The 7,500-nt window shown below is 34.6% G+C and overlaps 1 protein-coding gene across 1 annotated transcript in view; it reads right to left on the reverse strand.

Annotated features, from left to right (window-relative positions):
• LOC119583465 (adenylate kinase isoenzyme 1-like) overlaps nt 1–7,500 on the reverse strand; it is a 28,589-nt gene that overhangs the window by 8,399 nt on the left and 12,690 nt on the right. The gene's annotated exons all lie outside the window — the stretch shown is intronic.

Below are 7,500 nucleotides of genomic sequence, written 5' to 3' on the forward strand. Positions count from 1 at the left end.
AATACATGTATTTTCTGTCAAATACATCTCTTGTATTGCGAAGATATTCATTCTCATTCATACCTTTTCTACATTTGCCAATAGGAATACGGTTCAAAGATAAATATGTTATCAGATTTACTGACATATAAGATATGGAGAGACAAAAAAAGAAAAAAGAAAAAGGAAAAAAAAAACAATAGTAATTATAAATAAATGTCACTAAGCGTATGATATATAAGATATAGAGGGGAAACAAAAGCAATATTGATAATTAAGAGCAGTAAATACGTTAATAAATTATAAAAAATTATCTTATAAGATATGGAGAAAGGAAAAAAAATAGAAATAATGAAAATAAGTAAACATGTAAATACATCTATAAAATGTGGTAAATATTTAAATAAATATATAGAATGTGGTGAATATTTTAATAAATATATAAAATGTGGTGAATATTCCAATAAATATATAAAATGTGGTAAATATTAATAAAAATATTTCGTAATACATTCAGTCATATTCCAGCGATGAGAAACGAGCGAAGAAAAAGGAATTGATGAGAATGAACGATGAACGCTGTTACTATGTGAACTGAAAACGAACGTAACATTTCGAAACGTCAAGGGTTCTTAAGCAGACTGAAGACTTTTAAAAAAAGCGACATGGATTTTTTTTTTAGTTCGTATCGTGACTGTTTTATTGTTATTATTATAATAATAATTATTATTATTACTACTATTATTATTATTTATTATTATTATTATTATCATTATTATTACCACTATTATTATTATTATTATTTTGTTATTGTTATTATTATTATTTTTATTATTATTATTTTATTTATTTTTTATGTATGTCACAGTTTAATTTGTATGTACGTTCCAGTGCGTATATTCACCACAGAGGTGTTTGTTTTCATTCGTAACTCTTCTGTAGATTCACCGGCGTCGGAAAATGGTCATTTGTCGCCCTTAACCTCGTTATCTCTGCAGCTAAATCCGTGCAACATTGCAAGTAATTCTCTCTCCACTTTCCTTCAGTCTCTCTTTCTCCCTCCCTTCCTCTACTGACTCTCCTTCCTTCCTTTTCTCTCTCTTTTTCTCGTTTGTCTGTATGTATTTACGTCTATCTGCCTCTCCCCCTATCTCTTTCCTTTACTCGTCTGTCTGTATGTCTGTCTCTCTCCTGTTTTAACATTAGAAATTAACTTCTGCTTAACCGAAGTCCACTCTTTACGCCATCAAACACCATATTTTTTCCCTCTCTTTCACCACAAAAACACCAAACAATACCAGATTTTCCTCCAAACAAGCTTATTTCCAAAATAAAACTCACGACAAAACAGACAAACGATCATATTCACTCGTTAAAATTAGCTTTTTCTATTATTCCATTTCTTCGACCTTTAGAACACCTCCCCCCCCCCCTTTCAAAAAAGAAAAAAAAGAAAAAAGAAAAGAGAAAAAGAGAAAAAAACTAACTAACCGGTAACCGCCCACCTTTCTTAAAATATCCGTTTTATTCCATTTCCTCGAACTTTAGATCTACCCCCCCCCCCTTCCCCCTCCCCACTCCCCCCCCACACAGAAGGAACTACATCCTCCTGAAAATCTTTTTATTCCCCGAAAGACGAAAAAAAAAAAAAAAAAAAAAAAAAAAAAAATGTCTACGAGATTTACAACTACTCTCCCCTCCCCCCTTTCAACTCCCCCCCCCCCCATCTCCCACCACCGCAGTAGATGAATAAATAAATAATAAAACAAACGAACTGACTGGTAAATCCCTCCTTTAAAAATATCTTTACTCCATTTCCTCAAGCTTTACAGCTACCCCCCCTCCCCCCCTTCTCCTCCTCTCAACCACTCCCCGCTCCCCTCCCCCCCTTCCCCCCTCTCAACCACACCCCGCTCCCCTCCCCCCTCCCCCACCGAAGGAACCGCAGCAGATAAACAAATAGATAACGAAATAAATACACAGAACAAACAAACCGGTGAATACCCTCCCCCCCCCCGCCCCATCTCCCTTAAAAAAATAACTTTATTCCATTCCCTCAAGCTTTACAACAACCTCCTTCCCCTCATCCCCCCCCCCTTTCCCCTTCCTCCCTTCCCACTTTCACCCCTCCCCCCCCTCCTCCCCCATCTTAGGAAAAGCAGCCTCCGCAAGATCTCTTCTCCTCGAAATATTCTGCTTCATCTGCCAAGAGTCTCATCTCCTGGCAGAGAGCGTGAGATTCTCGTCGGCAGAATCTCATTGTGTCTTCTGCTCTTCCTCCTCCTCCTTCTTCTTCTCCTTCTCCTTCTCCTTCTTTCTTTTTCTTTTTCTTTTTCTTTTTCTTTTTCTTTTTCTTTTTCTTTTTCTTTTTCTTTTTCTTTTTCTTTTTCTTTTTCTTCTCCTTCTCCTTCTCCTCCTCCTCCCCCCCCCCTCGTCCTCCTCCTCCTTTCCCTCCTCCTCCTCCTCCTCCTCGTCCTCCTCCTCCTCCCCCTCCTCCTCCTCCCCCTCCCCCTCCCTTCTCCTCCTGCTACTGCTGCGGTTGACAATAATAACACACTTGGCAACCGCCTTTGTTCTTTAGTTCGGTTGCCTGGTGTTCTTTTTGTTTCGTTTTATTTTATTTTTTGTTTTTAGATTTGTGTTATTGGTGTTACTTTTTATCTTCATTTTATTGTTCTTTTTTTGTGGAGGGAGGATGATGATTTGCTTTTTTCTGTTTTATTATTCTTATTATTAACGAATTATACCATACTTGGCAACCGTTCTTTCGTTCTTCGCTCGGTTGCCTGATTATCTTTATTCGTTCTGTTTTTAAGGTTTATCGGTTTTATATGTTTCATTATTATTATTATTATTATTATTAACTAGTAATATCACACTTGGCAACCGCTTTTTTATTTTTTCTATTAATGGCTTTCCTTTCTCTGGATTCATCAGTTTTTTATGTATTATTATCATCATTAACACACTATAGCTATTATTAATTTTCGTTGTTTTCATTGCAAAAGGATGGAATTAGGTTTGCAAAATCACTGTATAATCAAATTGCATGTTTTTTTTTTTCGAGAAATCTAATAAATCAAACCGCAATGATTTAATATATCTAATATACATCACGAAAACGATATATATTCCTCTACAACCTATTTGACAATGAAAATATCCCACACATTCATGTTATTTACAGAAATAAAAATCTTACGACTAATTTCCAATTAATAAAAGGTAATTAACCATCTACGAAAACTTTTGTACAACAAACGTAATAATAATATAACGTAATAATAATAATATAAATGTAATAATATAAACGTAATAATAATAATATAAATGTTATAATAATAATATAAATATAAATAAATAATATATAAATAATAATAATAATAATATAACGTAATAATAATAATATAAATATAATATAAACGTAATAATAATAATATAAATGTTACCGTCAAAAAAAAAGAAAAGAAAAAAAAATCGAAATAGGTTCTCATGGTATGTCCAGACTTCCCGAGTTTAGAAAAAAAAAGAAAAAAAAAGAGAAAAAAGTTTAACCCCTTTCGTTACGTAAAAAAAAAAAAAATGTTATTTAGGATACTGAAGAGTCCCTTAAATATTACTGAAAAGACCCTTAAATATTATTGAAGAGTTCTTTAACTATTACTGAAAGTTCCTTGAATATTACTGAAAGTTCCTTAAAGATTACTGAAAAAGACCCTTAAATATTACAGTTACTCAAAATCTTCCTAAATATTATTGATATAAAGATTACCTTCACCATATCAGGACATGAGAGTTTATATCAACCTTTAATATCACGTTGCTGACTTGATATCAGTGACTTTGTAATATTTAAATGATGTTATTGGCGTTATATAATTACCCTGATAATATAGCGTAATTAACATAGTATGGGTGACCTTACACTATCAAAACAACGTAACATAATTAACCTAATTGACTTTAAATAAACGCAATTAGAGATTCCTGATCTTATATTCCTAATCTCATTATAGATTCCGAACACAGCCAACATTTCGATATTAATAAGCTCATATCACTGACCCAATGTCAATAATGATGACTTACATAATTTATTTATTAATCACTTCATCCCCCCCACCAACCCCTCAATATTTTTTTTCAATATCGACCTAATTACCATCACCACCTCCCTGACCTCTGACCTCTACCCTTTGACCTCTGCAACCCCCCCCCCCTCCCCCCCCATCCGTGAATCACACATGTCCTGTATTGATCACATGTAGGGTTTGGGCCGCAGTTCTAGCGCAGGGGTGTGTGTGGGGTGGGGTCGGGGGGGGGTAGGGGAAATTGGGGGCGGGGTAGGGTGGGGAAGTGAGGGTGGGGAAATGGGGCGGGGTGCGGCGGTAGGGTGGGGGGGGGATTGGGGGTGGGTGGGGTGGGGAAGTGGGGGAGTGAGGGGGGGTAAATGGAGGGGGGTTGCGGGGTAGGGTGGTGGGGGTTGGAGAATAAGGGGAAGGAGATGAGAAAATGCAGTGGTGATGAGAAAGGAGGATGTGTGTGTGAGAGACAGAGAGAGAGAAAGAGAGAGAGATGATGAGAGAGAGCGATAATGATAGAGAGAGATGATGAGAGAGATAATGGGAGAGAGATAATAAGAAAGAGGGATAATGAGAGAGAGAGAGAGAGAGAGAGAGGGAGAGAGAGAGAGATAATATGAGAGTACAATTATTAAAACGCGGATTTTTATTCAGCCTAATCATAATAATAACAATAACAAATAAAAAAATAATGATAATTGAGCGGAGAAACATTAAAACTGAAACAAAATGAAAACAGAAAAAAATTAAAAGGAAAAAGCAAAATCGATAAAAAAAACGATATTAAGCAATAATCAAGCTTCGGCAATATGCAAATGACCTGCAATTTATTAAATGTTTAACGCATTTTGTTTATCACTTTTCGAGGGATAGCATATCTGAACTGATGTTGCAATAATTATCATTTGAATGAATGAATTTAAAGAAATAATTGTGATGTTGAAACGAATATTAATACCAATGGTAGTAGCAGTAGTAGTAGTAATGGTACTACTTCTACTATTAATGGTGATAATGATGATAATAGCAGTAAAAATAGGAGTTATAGTAGTAGAAATAATAATAATAATAATAATAAAATAATAAATAATAATAAAAAAAAAATGATAAAATAATAATAATAACACTCATTATCATTACCATGATGATAATAATAATAATATAAAACAAACAAACGCATAACTGAATAAAAAAAATACCAACAATGAAACAATTAACAAAAACAACATTTAACAACAGCAATAAACAACAACAGAACAAAACAAAAACCCGCAGCCTCACCCAGCCACCCACGATCTCGATCACAATATCACAAAACAAAATAAAAGCATCGTCTTCAGAAATAGCCATCACGTGCCAGGCATTAGTAAGTGCCCCGGGGTGCCCGCAAGTGCCAACTCCGCCCCGAGGGAGTGCCAGGAAACAGTGCCACCTGAAGCTTGTCTGATGCTGCGGTGGAGATGCGGTCATGGCACCTTTTGGTTCTGTCTCGTTGCCCCGTTTTTTTTTCTGGGTGAGATTTCTGTGGTTTTCGTAAAGGGTAAAAGTAATGATAAACCCTTTGTTTTTTCTTTGTTTCTGTTAATTATTCTTCGTGTTATTATCACGGTAATTATCATTTATATTATTATCCTTATTAATTTCATATTGTTACGAGAGGAATAATAATTATGATAATAATAATAATGATAATAATATGACAGAGAAGAAGAAGAGAAAATAAGGGATTGAGAAGAAGGGAGAAAATGAATAATAATAATAAGAGAAAGGAGAGGGAGGAGGAGAAGGAAGAAAATGAATGAGAAGAAGAAGAAGAAGAAGAAGAAGAAGAAGAAGAAGAAGAAGAAGAAGAAGAAGAAGAAGAAGAAGAAGAAGAAGAAGAAGAAGAAATAACCAGAAGGATAAGAACAGAAGAGCAAGAACAAGAGAAATTAAGAAATAATGATAATAACGATAATGATGATAATGAGACTGCAACTATTACAAATAATGGGTGTAATAATATCAATAATGAAGATGATGATGATGGCAATAATAATAATAAAAATATTGCCATCGTAATAATAAAAAAAAATTATCATCATGATTATAAGCAACAGAAAAAAATGAGAAACAAAAGGAGGAAGAGGTGAAGAAAGAAAAAAAAAAATTTTCAGTTAAATAAATAACTTATGATAATGTGCTAAAACACTGTTCGATTTCGTAAAAAGACAAATAATAAAAATAAAAAAAAGACTTTTGTTTGACATGTGAAATAATAATTTTATCGGTATTATGATGTGTGATGTAGTCTGATTATCGTGTTTTTGTGGTGTATGTATGAATGATGATGATCATAAATAATATATAATAGATGTAATATGATATGAAAGGGTGTGAGTGGAATGATGAGAAAGAAATGATGTTAAAGGTGATGGTGATGATGATGGTGATGGTGATAATGGTGGTGGTGATGATGATGGAGGTGATAATGGTGGTGGTGATGATGATGAAGATGATGATGATGGTGGTGGTGGTGATGATGATAGTGATGATGATGATGGTAGTGATGATCCATCCATCAATCTATCTATCTATCCTTCCATCTATCTGTACTTCCATCCACCCACTCACCCACCCATCCATCCATCTATCTATCCATCTATTAATCTATCCATCTAAATATCGTTCTGTTTTCAAAATTCCTGTCTCCCTCCCCCCCCCCCCTCGATCGGTCCTCAAAGAATTTCCAAGCTTTTGATCAATGCAAAGAATTCTAATATCGGTTCCCGCGCTGTGTGAGTCCAGTGAGAGAGAGAGATAGAAGAAGATAGAAAATAGGAGATAGAGAGAAGAGAAGAAGATAGGCAGAAAGAAAAGAAACAGAGAGAAGATAGAAAAGATAGAAGATAGACAAGATAGAAGGAGACAAAAGAGATGAAAGGTAGAAGATTGAGAAAACAGAAGAGAGAAGATAGCTAAATAAATAGAAAATATAGATAAGATAAGATGAAGATAGGAGGATAAGAGATAAAGGATAATAATAGAGATAGATGGAAAAAGAATATAGGTAGATAGATGAAGATAAGATGAGATAATAGATATATAACAATAAAGATAAGATAGAGGTAGGAGAATTAAAGATATTATGGATAAACAATTAGTGTTTTTTCCTTATTTTACTCCATCATATCTATTTTCTTTCCTATTTGCCTAAAGGACATGTCTATTTCCTCCCCCCTCCCCCCCTCCTCCACCGACCAATCGACACTTCTCTTCGTATCTTCATTCCTCCCTTTTTCCTCTCCTTGTTCTCTCCTCTCTATACCCTTGTTTATCTTTTCCTCGCTTCCCATTCTTATCTTCGTTAACTGTCTCCCTCTCATTACCCTCTCCTTCTCTCTTCTCTTCCTATTCTCACTTCCTTTAAAATATCCTCACTTCCTTTAAAATATCCCCT

The sequence above is a fragment of the Penaeus monodon genome, chromosome 17 (assembly GCF_015228065.2).
Source record: "Penaeus monodon isolate SGIC_2016 chromosome 17, NSTDA_Pmon_1, whole genome shotgun sequence".
In the NCBI taxonomy this organism is placed as follows: Eukaryota; Metazoa; Arthropoda; class Malacostraca; order Decapoda; family Penaeidae; genus Penaeus; species Penaeus monodon.